General features: G+C 39.2%; 1 protein-coding gene and 1 non-coding gene across 13 annotated transcripts in view; both read right to left on the reverse strand.

Annotated features, from left to right (window-relative positions):
* FOXP1 (forkhead box P1) overlaps positions 1 to 17,788 on the reverse strand; it is a 629,627-nt gene that overhangs the window by 581,636 nt on the left and 30,203 nt on the right. The gene's annotated exons all lie outside the window — the stretch shown is intronic.
* MIR1284 (microRNA mir-1284) lies at positions 5,997 to 6,115 on the reverse strand. Its single transcript, NR_035635.1, has one exon. It is a non-coding gene; the product is annotated as a microRNA mir-1284 (primary transcript).

A 17,788-nucleotide genomic window follows, 5' to 3' on the forward strand; every position in this document is an offset into this window, starting at 1 on the left:
ACGAATTGCAGAACAATGCAATTCGCTTACCCTACGCATCCCCTACCCAAATGCTCAGAGGGTCTATGTCTTCACCTCCACACCCCAGTCACCCTAGTCAGCAACTGGCAGGATCATTTTTGCACAGAATCTGAATTTTAGTACTTCACACAGTCCAAACTACTAGGAATGGAGACTGTACTAAAGTCGAAGGACTCTTAACCACATTATGAGTCATAAATAAAGAGCTTGCATTTATCACTTAAACACTTCTAAACCATGTCTCTTTTTTTTTTTTTTTTTTTTTTGGTAGTTGTTGCTCTGTCTTGGAAAAGCAGCACAGATAACACAGCTTTCAGAATAAAATCTTCGCATATAAAGGGCAAAAGTGTATGGGTGTTTGAGCAATGAACTGGATCCTAGCAGAGGCATTACAAAGGACTCTGTGGGAAAGGTTCCATAGTATCCACAGTCCCATTGAACACATTCTCAATGTGCCATGATGCAAATCCAACATGATGATCGTTTGGTGTGGGTTCTCCCACCCCCACAGAGTGTGGTGGGAGAAGACACCCTCTATATAGTGTCCCATTTTCCCCAGTGGCAACACATGTGCAGAATAGCAGCGATGACGGCCACGCAGAGATGTAGAAGTGACTTATCACCCCTGCTGACTCTGCCTCCTGCCCACCTGAGCCATGGAGGGAAGGTCTGCCAACTGTCCCAGGATGTCAGGTGGACGTGGGAAAGGCGAGTAGAAGACTGAGGCCAAGCGAGCCAGCGATCCCTAAATAAAAGGTGCCACTGGGGTTTTAACTTCCTTTAAGGTCCTAACCAAGGCCTGGGTACTAAATGAAACAAAGAGGCTCTAAAAAACTTGTCACTGCAGACGGTTGAAATGATGCACAGCCAATCTGCCTCCCGAAAGACAGATGATCAAGGCAGAGCCCAGCAGCCAGCAAGGCGAACTCAGTTCCAGCTGGATTTAGGGTCAAAAGGTGGCCGAGGCATTGCCTTCCCAGAAGGAGTGAGTCACGAGGAAAGACTGAAAGCGAGGCAAGGTGGTGGATTTGTTTTTCCCCCAGCTCAGTGTGGGTATTGGCTCAGCAGTATGGAAAAGTGTACTAGAAGGGAGTGAAGGAAGTGTGCATTCCAGAATGAATGGAAGATGCAGGATAATGAATGGCACCAGGCAGGCGCAGAGGCCAAGTCGGAGAAGCATGCAGTGACCTGCACAGCTAGAAGGGTCTGGGCTGCCTTGACTGACCCAGATGGGTCAGACAGAAAGACGGTGGTTTTTTGGCACAGGTTCTGGAACTCAACAGAGTCAAGGACCAGCCCTGGCAGCCAATATCTGGGTGACTTGCCTCAGCCTCTGGAATTCTCAACTGCTTCATCTTTGAAATAGGGACAAGAATAATACCTCCTCTAATGAAGCTGCTAACATGTATTTAAAGCTTTTTGTAGCAACAGCACAGAGGTTGGCAAACTACTAGCCTGTAGGCCAAATCTTTCTGACCACCTGCTTTTTACAGGCCATGAGCTGAGAGTGATTTTTACATTTTTATATGGTTGAAGAAGACAATGAAAATACTATTTGGTGACACATGAACACGATGTGAAATTGAAATTTTGGTATTCATAAATAAAGTTTTATTGGAACACAACCACCCAGTCACTTACAGATTGTCTATGGCTGCTTTTGCACTACAATGGCAAACCTGAGAGAGCTGAGAGACTGTATGGCCTGCAAAGCCTAATGGATTTACTATCTGGCCCTTTACAGAAATTTGCTGACCCCTGCATTAGCCAAAAGAGAGCACAATCAGCAGTGCCTCATTCTACAAGTAAAGAAATGCAGACAGATCGTGAAATCTTTTTATTAAGATACAATTCACATGCCATAAAATTCACCCTTTTAAACAATAGAACTGAATGGATTTTAGTATATTCAAGGGTTGTGAAACCATCACCACAATCTAAGTTAGAAGATCACCACCCCCAAAGGAGATCCTATACCCATTAGCAGTCTCTCCCCATTCCTCTCTCTCCAGCTCCCTGCAATTACAAATCTACTTTGTGTCTTAACGGATTTGCCAGTTCTGGATCTTTCTTATAAGTGGAATTGAATATGCAGTCCCTTGGTGTCTGGCTTCTTTTAGTTAGCACAGTGTTTGCAAAGTTCATCAATGGTGCAGCAGGAGTACTTCATTCCTTTTTGTGACTGAAAAATACTGCATTGCAAACATTCATCACATTTTGTTGATCCACCAGTTGATAGACATTTGAGTTGTCTCCACTCTTTGGCTATTATAAATCATTCTCCTATGAACATTTATGTACAAGCTTTTCTGTAGATAGACAATTTCATTCCTCTTGGGTTCATATGCAGGAGTAGAAATGCTAGGTCCCAGTTTATCTATTTTTTCTTTGTTGCGTGTGGTTTGGTTTCACATCTAAGAAACCACTGCCTAATCCATGGTCATGAAGAAGATTTATTCCTATAATTTCTTCTAAGAGTTTTCTATATTTAGCTCTTAATACTTTCGGGTCTTCGATGTGTATGTTGTAAAGTAGAGGTCCAACTACATTCTTTTGCACGTGAATATACTGTTTTTCTCAGCATCATCTGTTAAGAAGACTATTCTTTCTCCACTGAATTGGCTTGGCACCCTTGTTGACAATCAGCTGACCATAAATGTAAGGGTTTATTTCTTGACTCTCAATTCTATTCCATTGATCTGTATCTCCATACTTATTCTCGTACCATACTTTCTTGATTATTGTAGCTTTGTTTTAGGTTTTTTTATTTTTTATTTTTTTGTTTTTATTTTTATTTTTTGAGATGGAGTCTCGCTCTGTCGCCCGGGCTGGGGTGCAGTGGCGCAATCTTGGCTCACTGCAAGCTCCGCCTCCCGGGTTCACGCCATTCTCCTGCCTTAGCCTCCCGAGTAGCTGGGACTACAGGCGCCCACTACCACGCCCGGCTAAGTTTTTGTATTCTTAGTAGAGACGGGGTTTCACCGTATTAGCCAGGATGGTCTCGATCTCCTGACCTCGTGATCCGCCCGTCTCGGCCTCCCAAAGTGCTGGGATTATAGACTGTTTTCGGTTTTTAAATTGGGAGGTGTGAGTCCTCCAACTCCGTTTTTTGTCTTTTTTTTTTTTTTTTTGAGACAGAGTTTTACTCAGTCGCCCAGGCTGGAGTGCAGTGGTGCGATCTCGGCTCACTGCAAGCTCCACCTCCCGGGTTCACGCCATTCTCCTGCCTCAGCCTCCCTAGTAGCTGGGACTACAGGCACCGGCCACCATGCCCAGCTAATTTTTTTTTTTTTTTTTTGTATGTTAGTAGAGATGGGGTTTCACCGTGTTAGCCAGGATGGTCTCGATCTCCTGACCTCGTGATGCACCTGCCTCAGCCTTCCAAAGTGCTGGGATTACAGGCGTGAGCCGCCGCGCTCGATCATCTCTGTTCTTTTTCAAGTGTTTTGGCTATTCTGGCTTCCTGGCATTTCCATATGACTTTTAGCATCAATCTATCGATTTCTGCCAAAAAAAAAAAATACCTGGGATTTTGGTAGGGACTGCAATTAAATCTGTAGATCAACATGGAGAGTGCCACCTTGATAACAGTAAGTCTTCTAGTCTATGAACATATGATATCTTTCCATTTACTTAGGTCTTTAACTTCTTTCAAGAATATTTTGTAGTTTTCAGTGTATGAGTTTTATACTTCTTTTATTATATCTATTCCTAAGTATTTTTGATGCTATTGTAAATACAATAGCTTGAAATCTTTTTTATTAGCATAAATTTTAAGTTGGAATTGTAGAAAGTCAATCAGTAGATGTACAAGAAACAAGGACCAAAGCCTAACAGAAATCGAAGGTAAAACTAAAGCTGGATTTCAGGGAGATACTATGTCAAGATTCATGTCAGGCTTTAAGCTTCATGAGAGCACAAATAGTGTCTGTCTTGCTTATCCTGCACACCTAGCACATAGTAGACATCTAAATAAACACCTGTTGAATGAACAAAGTTTATCAGTAGCAGAAAACACTTAAAATCTGTATTTTCTAATCTAGGCAATAAATATGCCCTTAAATATTCATTTCTTCAAGCCCTAGGTTGGTCTTAATGGTGTGCATTGAAGATATTACTGACGATAATGAGGCAAAATATTCTCAAGCATGACACAAGTTTGGTGAGGGCCCCTGCCAGGTGACAAATCCCCTTTAGTCTTTCCCAGCTAGAAAGGTCAAGACAATGTCACTAGACAAGGAAGAGAATAAGGGTAAGCAGGAGAGGAAGCACCTGAGCTTTTTGCAAACAGCACTGGTCCGCCAGACAATGATGTAAACAACATCTAATGACACCCAAAGGTAAAACAAGAAATGCTGCAGAAGGTGCTAGAAAAGAAAGAGTGAAGGGGGGACAAGAAGGGTGAGAAACACAAACCAATCTACAGGAGAAAAATGTTGAAACTCAAGGCTAAATATGGCATTTATCACTACTTTCCTTTGTTGTCAAGGGTAACAGATAATCAATTAAAATAATAAACTTTCGTTAAGGACAAGAATACTGTATGTGCTGCAGGGGCACCATGCTAAGTGTCTCATGTACATAATCTCATTAACTTCTTGTGACAACCTTAAGGCAAGTATTATTATCATCACGATTCTAGAGCAGGGACAACAGAGACCTGGAGATGTCAGGGTAATTCACCTAAGGCCTCGCTTCTCCAAACTGCCACCGTTGGCATTTAAACCCAGGTCTCCTGACTCCAAATGTGTGCACTATGCTGAATATGTATGAATATAGACATACACGCATATTGTGTACACTTACAAGTGTAGCAAATATCCAGTGCCCTAATATGGTGGTGAATATGTTTAGTTACTAATGTGAATCCAAACACCAATGAAAGATTAGAAGGAAACAAGGTTTTTAGGACCACAAGTTAAAGAGGTAGGAGAACATTAACAAAAAGGTTGCAAATATCTTGCCATTAAAACCCCACAAACCATGAAGCCTGAGATTCCATTGTTTCCTGCAGCCACTGAGGCAATGCTGGCTTTGAGTCCTGAATCTGTCTCAACCGTGGTATGTAACTTTGGACAAGTCCCTTCTTTTAGCAAACTGCACTGCCCTAATTTATAAGGCCATTGCCAAGTCTAGGATTCTACCAATTCATGCTTTTTCCAAGCTTTCAATTATTAGGTAATCAACTTTCATTGCACACCTATTTACACCTTTACCAAACTCACTGGTCAATTATAATTCTCAGTCCCTGTTAAAAGAGAAGAATAATATTTGGGCATACGTAGACATACCCTAGAAGAGAAAAGCATTTTTTAATGAAAATAAAAAAAGAAGGGTATGGGAGTTGGGTGGAGAGATTTACTCTGATAAAGTACATCTTGAGCCCTTTCTTTCCTGGCTGGTCCATATTTCTAAATCATTTCCTTGCTTTCACATAGTAAATTTTCTGCTAGATGTCTAGATATGCTGGAGATCAGGTTACAGTGTGAAGGACAAAAGATAAAAACAATCTGCATACTTCCATCTGTCTCTTCAGAACAAAGTCTAGAGACTTGAAATGTGAGGAGAGAAGCATGCTACTCTAGCTGCACAACAGATACAGCAAAATGTCACAGAAACAAATCTTTCAAGAGAATCCGAGATGCTGGAATGCGTATTTCACCAGAATTTACTCTGAGAGCATTAAAAAAAAAAAAAAAAAAGTTAAGGCTCAGATACTGAACACAATGTTGCCTCTGTTACAAGAAGATGAAAAGTTGAAACAGACCAATGCATTAGAAAGTCCATACTGTACTGCAGAGATGCTATTCTTATTGCTGTCAAAAGACTCCTGGTTTTAAAACAAACAAAAAAACACCTTCTAGATTATTTATTCAGACGGTCTTGCCTAGTTTTTAGGACTCAAAAGTCAACACTCGAGGTTTGACTCTGGTCAAACTACTCCTTTGCCACATGGCATCACGCCGCGCGAGACAGATTTTCAATATGAAAGAAACCAGCAGTTTCCAATACAAACATGGGCTTTCCAATATATAAAATTTAAGAAAAGCCAGGGTCTGTATAGAAAACATTAAACTGGCTTATATATCAAAATCATGAGGTTTAAGCAGAAATGCAGCATTAAAATAATTTACAAAACGGCTCAACAATGAACATTTTCCTCTGTGAAAAAAACAACACCCTTAATGTTTTTCATATGGCACATAAATTTTACAATACCTGCAGGAATATTTTCATTGGTTAAACCAACACCATAGGTCTTTTTAGCTCTTAAGCATATTACGATTCTTGCCTTTTTATGGCATTTTTGTTGTTGTTTGCACCCAATGTAATAAGCTTTTGAGAACAAGAAACAAACCACAATAAAAAGAAAAAAGAACTACCCCTTTGTAACTGCAACTTTCACAAGAGGGGTGGGGGAGCAGAGCGATTGAAATCTCGTTTTTATAGCTGCTATCTTGATGCAATTAGTGTAAAATAATTGTCTGCACAGGCCAAAGTAGAGGCTAAGTTGAGGCACTTGAATGCATTCCCGAAAATGATTTCCCTGCCTCTTCCTTCAGCCTGCTGCAGCAGATGTTGGCTGTTAAGCCGCACAGACGACACAGTTCATGACTTTTCTAAGACGGCTGTGTGCCACATCTGCAGTTGATGAAATGGAGAGCAGAAGTGTGGCAGACACACAGAGGAGTGTGTGAGCGAGGCAGGCAGGCGCAGGCTGGGCCAAAGGAACTGTCTTGAAGGCTGGCCTAAAAATAGACACATACTCACACTCCTCCCTCCGCAGCCAGCTCATAAAACCCGGCCTGCCTGTCCTATTATGGAGTCAGCCTATGGCAGACACTTCCTGCATCCAGCTTGGGCTGCAGATAACACAAAAGCATGGAGGCAAGAGTGGAGGGGAGCAGGCGGTGTAGCATCCTCAAACTGCAGCTTCGCTCTCCGAGCCTCGGTATAACTGGGCTGTGGTCCAAGTTCAGCTGGGCCCCCAGAGAAAGGCAATGCTTGTGTTTAGCCCGCACAATACTGACATAACATTAACAGATTTACATATGCAAAACTGTGAAGCAACAGGCATTCCCCCTCAATTGACCCACAGCTTGTAGTGTCTGCCGAGTTATTCCCCGCTTCGGCTCTGTAACCAAGTGGGCGGCATGCGAATACCATCTGGGTACCACTTATTGAAAACTGGCAGTCGCTCTGTAATAGGCAAGCTGGCAATAAGAGGGAAGGGAATAAATTGCATCATTTAGTTAACATCCACTTGCTTTGCGGCTGTTAAAAACCCATGACTGAATAATAATTTGGTTATTTCTTTTGCCAGAAACTGCTGTCAGCCAAATTGTACTACGCACGCTGCAGAAGTCGACTTGCAAAATTTCCACTTGAAAAGGGACTGAGGAGGATTGGGGCAAAATGGGCACCAATCTCTCTGGCTGTTAGCAGTGGCGACTCCTGCTGCACAGTGGCTCTGTGTCCTCCAAGTGTCATCATCCCAAATGTAGTTGACACCAAGCCCTGGTTAGCCACCCGGCCATGCTGAGCCCCAGCACCAAGCTGTGATGTGTGGTAACACCCTTAAGCAGCTCAGATCCAAGGGTGTATGTGACAAGTGGCATCTACGTGACTCTCAGCTAGCCATGGAGGCACATGTGGCCAAGCAAAGCTTGAGCTGACATCCCCCAGTTTCTGCCTCAAAACAGAGTGGGGAAGCAGGTCCACAGAAAGCCTGAGAGCTGCAGGCCTATATCCCTCTACTTCTGTGCCTGGAGCAGGCAGACTGAATCATTTCTTTCTGGTTTACTCACCTGCTTTCAAATACAACTAACAAAGAAAGTGACAGAAACCTTAGACCACCACATAAAGGTAGAAGTGATCTTCATTCAGTAAAACCCATGTGTTTGAAGTGGTTCTCTTTTGAATATATTTGTAAAGATAGGAAATTCTCTTATTTACTATATGCTGTGCATGTGTGTGTATACACACATATATATACACATGTATGTGTGTATACACATATATATATACACATATATGTGTGCATTTCTATTACTTTCCTTTTCTATGTCTTTTAGGAAAATCAGAGCCGAATACATACAAGTGACCAATGCCGCAGCAGTATTAAAACGATATAAGTACTTAAAAGATATAAATAAAAATATATAAATCCTTCTATAAAGGTTAGAAATATTTTATGATATAAATCCAGTTATAAAATATGTATTTATTTCTTTTAATAATTTATATCATCTATAAACTGCTATAGCATCGGTCAATTACATATATTTCCACTTTGACTTTTTAAAAAGATGTATCAAAGGAAAGTAAAGAAATGGAAAAAAAAAGGAAAATTTGGAACAAAAAAAAGGAAAAAGCAGGAAAGACTAGACAGACTCTGCTGATCGTGGAAGTACTACAAGTGAACAAAGTTTGATCAAATTCAAAGAAAAAAGGAAGATGAGAACATTTGCAGTGACACCAATGGCAAAAACATACGTTTCCAAAATCCAAACCTGAAGCACTTGGGAAGGAATGGCTAAACAATCTTTCAAAGCTCAAGACATTTAAAGACCACTCCATTTTATATGTGGGGTGGTCTTTCTGAAAAATAACACAGTTGGCTGGTCATGCATTAAAATAAGCAGAATACGATCACAAAGAGGTAAGAGAGACAAAGGAGACAAGACCAAATCGTCATGTATTTTACAAATCACAACTGTTGTAAGTTACCATATGATTAAGTGAAACTTGGATAATAGTTCTTTTCGAGGCAATGAGGGTAGTCAAGAAAGATAATAGGGCTTTTTTTTTTCCAGATTCAGCTTATGATTGTAATCTCACCTTGCTCTAAACAGCTTACAAGGCAAAGAAAAGACAAAGTCAATTCTGTATCTAGAGACATAAAAAAATGTTAAGACTGTAAAGCAATACGCTGAATTTGCTTCTTGAAAGGATGAGAAAGAAAATGATATTTCCAAGTCACCACGCTTGCAGTTTGTTAAAAGGAAGCAAAATAGCGATTTTAACCAGGACCATGGGTGGTAAAACAATTTTTTTTAATTAAAAATAACCATTTTATTTACACATGTACATGCGCGCATATGCTCCCTGAAAAAAATCAGCATGCTGTCATGGAAATACCACTGGTCTGAGGGACAGAAGGACTGGTTTTCACCGAAGCTCAGCCACTTTCTAGTTGAGTAAGTGACCTTGGGTAAGTCACAGTTTGTCTGGGCCTAATTTTCTTTTCTTTGGGAAATAGTGATATATAACAAAGCAGTGTTAGAATTTCCCAAATCTGAGAGAAATAATGGGTTTCCTAATAGCTCTTTATTGCACATTTATCATTCCAAAATGTAAATCCATCCTATGAAAATAAATGAATCAGAGTTACACAAGATTTCAAAATTACTCTCATTTTACTTTGCAAATTACACTTAGGGTAAATATTGATGGGGTTTTGTTTGTTTTTAAAAATACACATGTTGAAGGACTGAACTGCCTTATGCAAATATTTATCTTCTAGAACATTATATGCTCCTCAATGTTTGTTTAAAATCCTAAAAGTTTTCAGTAACTGCAAGATTTCTATTTAATATGCAATTCCATAATAAATAGCTATAATATAAATTTAACCTATATATCTCGTTTTGGCAATAGGTAGGAACCAAAAGTAAAAGTCTGAAGAACCTACAACCCAAATATGATGTAAGCCAGCTTAAGATTTTGGAAAATATTACATTCCTAGAAAACAGATTTTTAAGCTATTGCCATGTCCCTTTTGTTGCTGCATATTTAAAAGTAATCACACTCTCCCTGGTTTTCACTGTTTTATTCATCTTAAGCTCCTCTACCAGTGAACCATGGGCACAGGTTTCCAGAAATCACTTTAAATGTTGCATATATCCTGGCAAAAGTCCAAAATTCTAGCCAACATCAGTATTTTCGAGTTAACCTTAATCAACTCTATTGCCTCTCAAAAGTGGAGACAATGCACTTGACCCTTGTTCCATGGAGTATGTGTGTGTGGCTTTTCCCCAGGAGGGGTCATGGATTTGCACTAATCCATACAACACCTTCCCCCACCTCCCCACACTCCAACATCCAACTGCAGACATTCACAAGCCAGCTGGCGAGGGTTAGTGGTCGGTGGCCAGGAAAGAGAGTGAAGGTAACTGGCCCACAAGAGGCAGGAATTCCCACTTTGGCCTCATTAGCAGCAGGGCCAAGCAGCCAAGGCTAAAGTTAACATTCACGAAATACACCTGGCTAATCTTGTAAAGAATAAAGATTTGCTCATTAACTGAGCTTAGAGAAAGGTGTGACCCACAAAACCGAAGAGCTATTTTCAGGTCCTTAATGGTCCAAATTTTGTGATCAAGTTACAAATTCCATGTGGTTCTTCATAAGGTCCCTTTAAGAAACTTTTCGATGATGGAACAGTGGAGCCTCTGGTCATATCATTCATATACGCACAGAGATGCACAAACACATACCCACCACTTCTATGATGCAGGGTTGAATAAAGCTTAATGGAAGTTAACCTTCTAGCCTGGGTGCAAGATACCCAACCACCGAGATGCTGTTCATCAGGTACCACAATGCAGCGAAGCGCACCTCCAAAGCCTTGCTGAATGGCACTAGCACCAGTGCCACTCCTTGCTCATTTCTAAGAGGCTCCTGGACAGTGAAGTCAGGGAGCTGCCTAGCCTCTGCAGCCCACTCTAAACGGACGATGATTTGCTGATGGTGATTTCTCCTGCAAGGACTACCCAGAGCCACTAATGGAGGCAAGCGCTGGCTTGTTGCTTGAGCTTTCATCTGAAAATAAAATTGAAGGGTCAATTTTCATCATGAGCTTGAGAAAAGAAGGAAATTGCAAAGAAAGGAAGGGGAGAAAGACAGAGACACGGAGAGGAAGAGAGAAAGGAAGGAAGGCAATTGCTTGCTACGAAGACAAAACAAATTGTGAAATCTAGAAATAAATACTCAGGGCTGAATTCTAACACAACTGTCACTGCTGTCAGTTTTAGGAAATAAAACTCTTATCAAATACAAAAAGGTTCAAGGGGGAATTCAATCTATCTGAGTTTTACATAAACTAAAAATTACAGGTTTCTGAAACAGTTGGGATTAGCATTCTTCTTAGGTAGTTTAGGAAAGGTTACCCTTTCCTCCCCTTCATTTTAACACTGTGAGGGGTCTGCCTGCCTACCAAAATGCAACCAGTGTAGCCCCAACCACCAGATCAAGGAACAAACAGTGCAGGACTAGACAGCACGTTTGTGGAAACCCAGCAAGAACGCTCTTTCTTTGAGGAAAGGAGGGCTTGGCAGGTAGACAACCATATCAGGCCTTATCCAAAAAGAAGGTAGGGGTGGGGCCTCTAGGGCGAGGCCCAGATGGTCTCCACGGATTGCTGTGCTCCTTTGTGCCCCGTTTGACCTCTTTTTAAAGGGCTCTGAATACCACTAGGGAACCAATGTCACCCAGCAAGCGCCACTCAGAGCCACACTTAAGGGGCAATGCATGTATTTTCTTCCTTCTATGACATTAGAAGGCAACTTGATGTTCTCGGGGCCCAAGGCAGAGAAGAATGTGAACACACAAAGTTCTTGTAGAGAATTAGTCCTGGCACAATTACCTAATGGCCTCTTCAACCAAACACCTGGTTGGCTACTTATCAGTAGCAACCCTATAAGCAACCCATTCCAGCAAGGTCCAGAGAGAGAGAGGACAGCTGTGACTATTCAATCCTTTGGTGGTCATCATCACCTCCCATATTTATGAGGCCTTTTGGCCACAATGGTCTGAGCTCTTGTTGTGTACATCTTTATTAGTTGGAAGAAAAGGTCTAAGGTTTCTTTCCCAACTCAGAGAAGTCCTCTTAAACCAAACTGACTTAGCCAGCCCCAGGTCAGTACAAACAATCAGTTTCATAAGAGGACAAAGGGCTTTGGAAAAGAAGTGAACAGAGAGAGAGGATGAGGCAATCTGCAGTTCCTCTTTGGCTGGGGCCTCTCAATGGGGCCTCATTCTTTGTCTCAAAGATAGACAGGAATTCCAGCATGGACAACACCCCCAAGTTTAAATATACCTTTGAAAATGTGGGTGACTGGCAGATTATTGTAAACCACTGATCATCACCATTAATGTGGGTGTTTTAAAAAGTTGGCCCTATGAATGGAGGTTGAATGCAAGATCCAGCTCTAGTTTAAAACTAAACACACACATACACAAATACACACACACACAAATAGCGTAAGTTTATATGTTGGTTATTTTTCTCCCAAACAGCCTCATAACAGTCTAGCATAATTCAACGTATTTCCTGCCCCCCTTCCTCAACTATCTGTTTTTGTTTTTGTTTTTATTTTAAGACAGGGTCTTGTACCGTCAACCAGGCTAAAGTGCAGTGGCACTCTCACGGCTTGATGCAACCTCAACCATCAGGACTCAAGCAATCCTCCTGCCTCAGCCTTCCAAGTACTATAGGTGTGAGCCACCACACCCAGCTAATTGTTGTATTTTTAGTAGAGATGGGGTTTCACCATGTTGCCCAGGCTGGTCTCAAACTCCTGAGCTCAGACACTCCTCCTGCCTTGGCCTTCCACGGTGCTGAGATTACAGGTGTGAGTCACCGCACACAACCCCATTTCTTTTTTATTTATTCCTTCCTCTCTATTCCCCAGCCCCCTGAAACCAGACTTGGCCTTTACCCCCCAAAAGAAATGAGATGAAGTCAAAATAAAAAGACAAAGCTAATACTAATAAGAATCACTAATATTTCATCAGCATTTGCTATGTAAATAGTAGTCAGCATTTTGTTTATACTGTATTGACTCATTTAGTCAAAGCAAGACCATGATGAGGTAAATATTGCCATTTTACAGATTTAGGAACTAAGGCGGTGTGTTTAAATAACATATCCAAGGTTAATAAGAGGCAGAGCTGGGATTCAAACTCAGGAACGTTAACCACTGCACAACACTGCCTCAAAGGTGTATTAACCCAAAGAAGTTAATTGTTGACTTCTGAGCTGCTAAGGGCCCACCAGTTGGTTATATATTGGGTTTTCAAGGTTAATATTAACTTAATGAGACTTACGCACTGACTCTATATATGATGCAACTCAACTCTTAGCAACATACTGGGCATACACCACTTAGAACTAACACAACCGAAAGAATGATAAATTAAATAACCTTCTCCCCTACCTAGTGTTTCTTTCATGGCAACAGTTCAGTCGCTGGGGTTTTCCCTCATCTCTAACTTCTCTACTGAGTAAAGGCACATGTTTTTAGACTCCAAAATACATATATTTTATTATTTAAAAAATTTTTTTTGAGATGGAGTCACACTCTGTTGCCCAGGCTGGAATACAGTGGCACAATCTCGGCTCACTGCAACCTCCATCTCCCAGGTTCAAGCGATTCTCCCGCCTCAGCCTCCCAGGCAGCTGGGATCACAGGCATACACCATCACACCTGGATAATTTTTGTGTTTTTAGTAGAGATGGGATTTCACCATGTTGCCCAGGCTGGTCTTGAACTTCTGGCCTCAGGTGATCCACCCACCTAGGCCTCCCAAAGTACTGGGATTACAGGCATGAGCCACCACACCTAGCCCAAAACAGATATATTTTAATAAAACATATCTCAAATATTTCAGTTCACAGGTTAGATATAATAATGGGAACAAAACTGTCTCAATTTCAACTGTAACATCAAATCATCACATGAACTGAGACTTGCTGAAAGCCCTTGAGGATGGAAGAAATGGTAAATTATATTACAGAATACTCTAATGCTGGGAGTAAAAAAAAAAAAAAAAAAAAAAACCGCTCTCTGGTAAACTTTTAATTTTTTTAGGCCTCTTTATATTTAGAACATGCCTTTCTAAAATTTGAAGCTAAGCATATGTCAAAAAATTTTTTTTCAAAGAACCTTATTTTTAAAACTATAACTACAAATGTCAGACAAGTTCATTGTATAAAAGTACTGCAAACAGTATAGCATAAATAAATCAAAAGCAAGTGTGTGCCCCACTCACCCTCCCGCCTCCAGCCCTAACACAGTTTATTCTTCAGAAGTAGCCACATCATTGGAGTTGGCGATGGTACAAAGCGGGGAGAGGAGGAAGCCTGTGGAGACTTAGCTCTCTCATCTCCATGATCCCCACCTGCCCCCCAAGTAAAACGATTATAAATCACATAGCAAAGCTGGTTGGGAGCACAAACCCTTCAACAAAACCACGTAGGTCTCAATCCTATCTATTCCACTTATCCGCTGTTTGACCGTGAGCTAATATGTTATATAACCGCTCCGTGCCTCAGTTTCCACATCTGCAAAATGAGGATAACAGGAGTTCTTATCTCACTGAGTCCTGGTGAGAGATAAATTACACAAACTAATATTTATAAAAACAATTAAAATCATACTGCCACAGAAGTTTTATTTAGTTATCTATTGAATATATTTTTAAACTAAATTAACATCCAGTGAATAGAAAGCAAAGCCATGGAAGCATGTGCTGGAAGTGACCAATTTAACTTGTAAATAAAAGAAAACTACTGGAAAAAGAAGAAAATAGATTATGTTTCAATAAACCCATAAGGATACCACTTATGTGAACAAAGCCTCCATTTTTATTAATTCAACTTGGTTTGTGGTTCAAACCCTTAAGATCAGTCCATTAGACACCAGCTCATATATTCAGGTGAAAAAAAGAGAATTTCTTTAGCTATTTATATTTATCATATTTATACCACTCCGCAGCATACAGCTGAGGTAAAAAGCAGCAGGCTTGCCATGCCATTGCCGCTTCCGAGAGGCCCCCTTCAAACAGAAGGCACTCTCTGCGGCTCCTCCTCAGACACGATGAAGCCGCCATTGTTGCCAGGGTTTCCTTCCAGACTTCACGGAGTTGGGTTTCACTTAGGAGACAAATTATATAACTAGAGACACAAAAATTCATGCTCACTTCAATAATATTACCAGGAAACACTGAGAAAACTGGTTTTTATCTAATATTTATGCACTTCTGAATGAGATTCTGAGGCAAATAATGCCTGGAATGGATAGCTTTAGTGTTGAGTTTGGTGTTCGTGTTCTGGCTTAAATGTTCAAAGGGGTAAATACAAATTTTTCCAAAGGAAACAATTCCTACAGCATAAAACTATCAAGGTTCCATCCACAAAAACATTCTATAAAATGTCAAGACATTTATAAGAGTAAAGTGTGCTATAAAACAAAATGACATAAATTACAGGATATTTCTATTTGTTGATTCTGAACACAACAATATTTAACTATCTTTTCCCCAAAATACTCCAGGGATTACTCAAATGCAAGGGTAAGGCATAGAAAACTATTTTTCTGTTTGGTGAATGGCATTTCCTTGGTCAAAAGAAAACCTTAGAAGCATACCAAAAACCAAAGTAATAAATGTGGCAATGGCCTGGACAGACAGATGACAAAGATGATAGCCATGATTCACATGCATAATGTTTCCTGGTTCCTCAAGTTATAGTTTATGTTCAATACATAAACTTCTGGCATATGAAACAAACATTCTATCTTTAGTTATTTGTTTAAATGCAACTTTGCATTTCTATTCAAAAACCAATTTTAACTGTTTTGAATAGATAACATAAAAATAGAGACAGGATCATTGCCACATAGGTGGGAGTGGTTATAACTGTGATACAACGAAACTGCCTCAGATATAAAACATTTGAATCTTTTGATCTCTACCATCTATGATCGAGCTTCTAGTATAATTCACATGGAAAGAATTTAAAGGATGGAATATACTATTAAAGCAAATTACCTTAAGTTTTTCATATTATTTAATTTCATCAAATGCATCAATCACCTCTAAACCATTCCCTCCAGGAAGTGTTGAAATACTCAGCATTTAGTGCCTTTATTTTATCCTAATTTTCTGCAACAATATTCAACCAAGCATGCCATTCATCCTTTACTAAGTGCCTGTCTTTGTGCAAAGATTCCACAAAGACACACAGATAACAAAACAAAATCCACCTTCAACAGAATTAAATCTAGCTTGAAAGAGAACTGTATAAAGAACTAACTGCTACCAGTATTAGTGAACATTATTCTGTAAGGCAGAACCAATGCAATAAAGCAGGAGAAAGAAATATGGGAAAAGGTGCTGATATTGCTACCTATCAGATGTCAAATTTCTTAGTTTTTGGAAATATAACAAAAACACAGCCCTAATGAAATTTCAAAAAGACAATCAAATATAAAATGTACAAAAATACGGAACTATGTACATATTAAAAATAACCAGTAAGAAAATATAAATATTTCTTTATTTTCTAGGTTCAGACACTAACTACAAAATTTTCATGAGAAATAAAAAGGAATACTTGAATAAATAATTATATTAGTTTCCTGGATGAGCAGATGTAATACAGAAAAGATAAATTTTTCTGAGGTAATTAAATATTTAGTATTACAATCAAAATAAAAAAGGAAATTATTTTTAACAAAAAATTCCAAAGGTCATTTAGAAAAACTAAAAAATAAAAGCAAATAAAAAGTTTTAAAGTCAAATAGGGACTATGAAATATTTGATATTAAACATATTATAAAGTACAATAATTAAGACAGTATGGAACTGGCAAAGAACTAGGCAAAATATAATAATAATATTGATGGTATTATAATGACAGCAAGTATTTTCGTAGTTACTTAAATGCCAGGTGCTTTGTATTTACAGTTACCAAATAATTTATCATCCTAAGATAGACTATTAGATTCTTTTGAAATTGGTATTTGAACACCAACAATAATATAAGCAGAATAATCTTCTTAGTACATACACCTGTACTTCAATCAGTTTCTTGGCTGTACTTGTCTCTTACCACATCACCAATAAGTTTCTAGAAGAATGTCAGGAAAAATGTCAGTCTTTATTATTTTTATTATTTTCATAAAATTGCCTACAGTATCCTTCAAAGTTGTATTTTATAGTTAATAAATACAATTTATTTAATTATACCTTCAAATGTCAGTATTTCTGGCCCATAATATTAACTGAGAAAATATTCGTTCCACAGGTACTAGAGTTACCTGTTAGCATACCAAATTTCCCTAAATTGAGGATATTCTCAATTCTACTATGTGGTATTGAAGTCCCTAAATATAACAGCCCAAATATTTTATAGGTCATCATTTAAACTCTATTCTGAATATCTTTGACAAATATTTTTACAAGATGAAATTCATCAAATAAATAAACTTGCTTTATAATTGCTTGAAATGTTTGGCCAAATTTGGATGCTGCAAAATTGTAGGCCTCATCAATTTCATTTCTATACGGAATTCACATTATCTGATTTAAAATAGGAGTTCCATCAAAAGCTTCTTCCCACTGGTGAGAGGCTTCCAAATACAGTTACAGAATTTCAGAATTAAAAAATGTTCACTTTTTGAGCTCACATTTAACTTGTTCGGTTCTTCACTGGTTTTTTCAGGGATAAAAATGGTAATATTGTCCTGTTTGCAATCTTTTTTTACCAACAACTGAAATTTGCTAACAGTCTCAAAAGAAATTGTGTACATATGTATGTTCATTCTTTGAGTTATTAAAATTTCCAACAGAGTCTGAACAACATGTAACTACAATTTAGAGTGCTCATTTACAAAAGTTTAATAACATCAATGGAACACTTACACTGATTTACAAAATAGTTTCTCAAAGTCTCAAACATTTCTAAAACCTAACTGATAGCTCA

This window comes from Pan troglodytes, chromosome 2 (genome assembly GCF_028858775.2).
Source record: "Pan troglodytes isolate AG18354 chromosome 2, NHGRI_mPanTro3-v2.0_pri, whole genome shotgun sequence".
Classification (NCBI taxonomy): Eukaryota; Metazoa; Chordata; class Mammalia; order Primates; family Hominidae; genus Pan; species Pan troglodytes.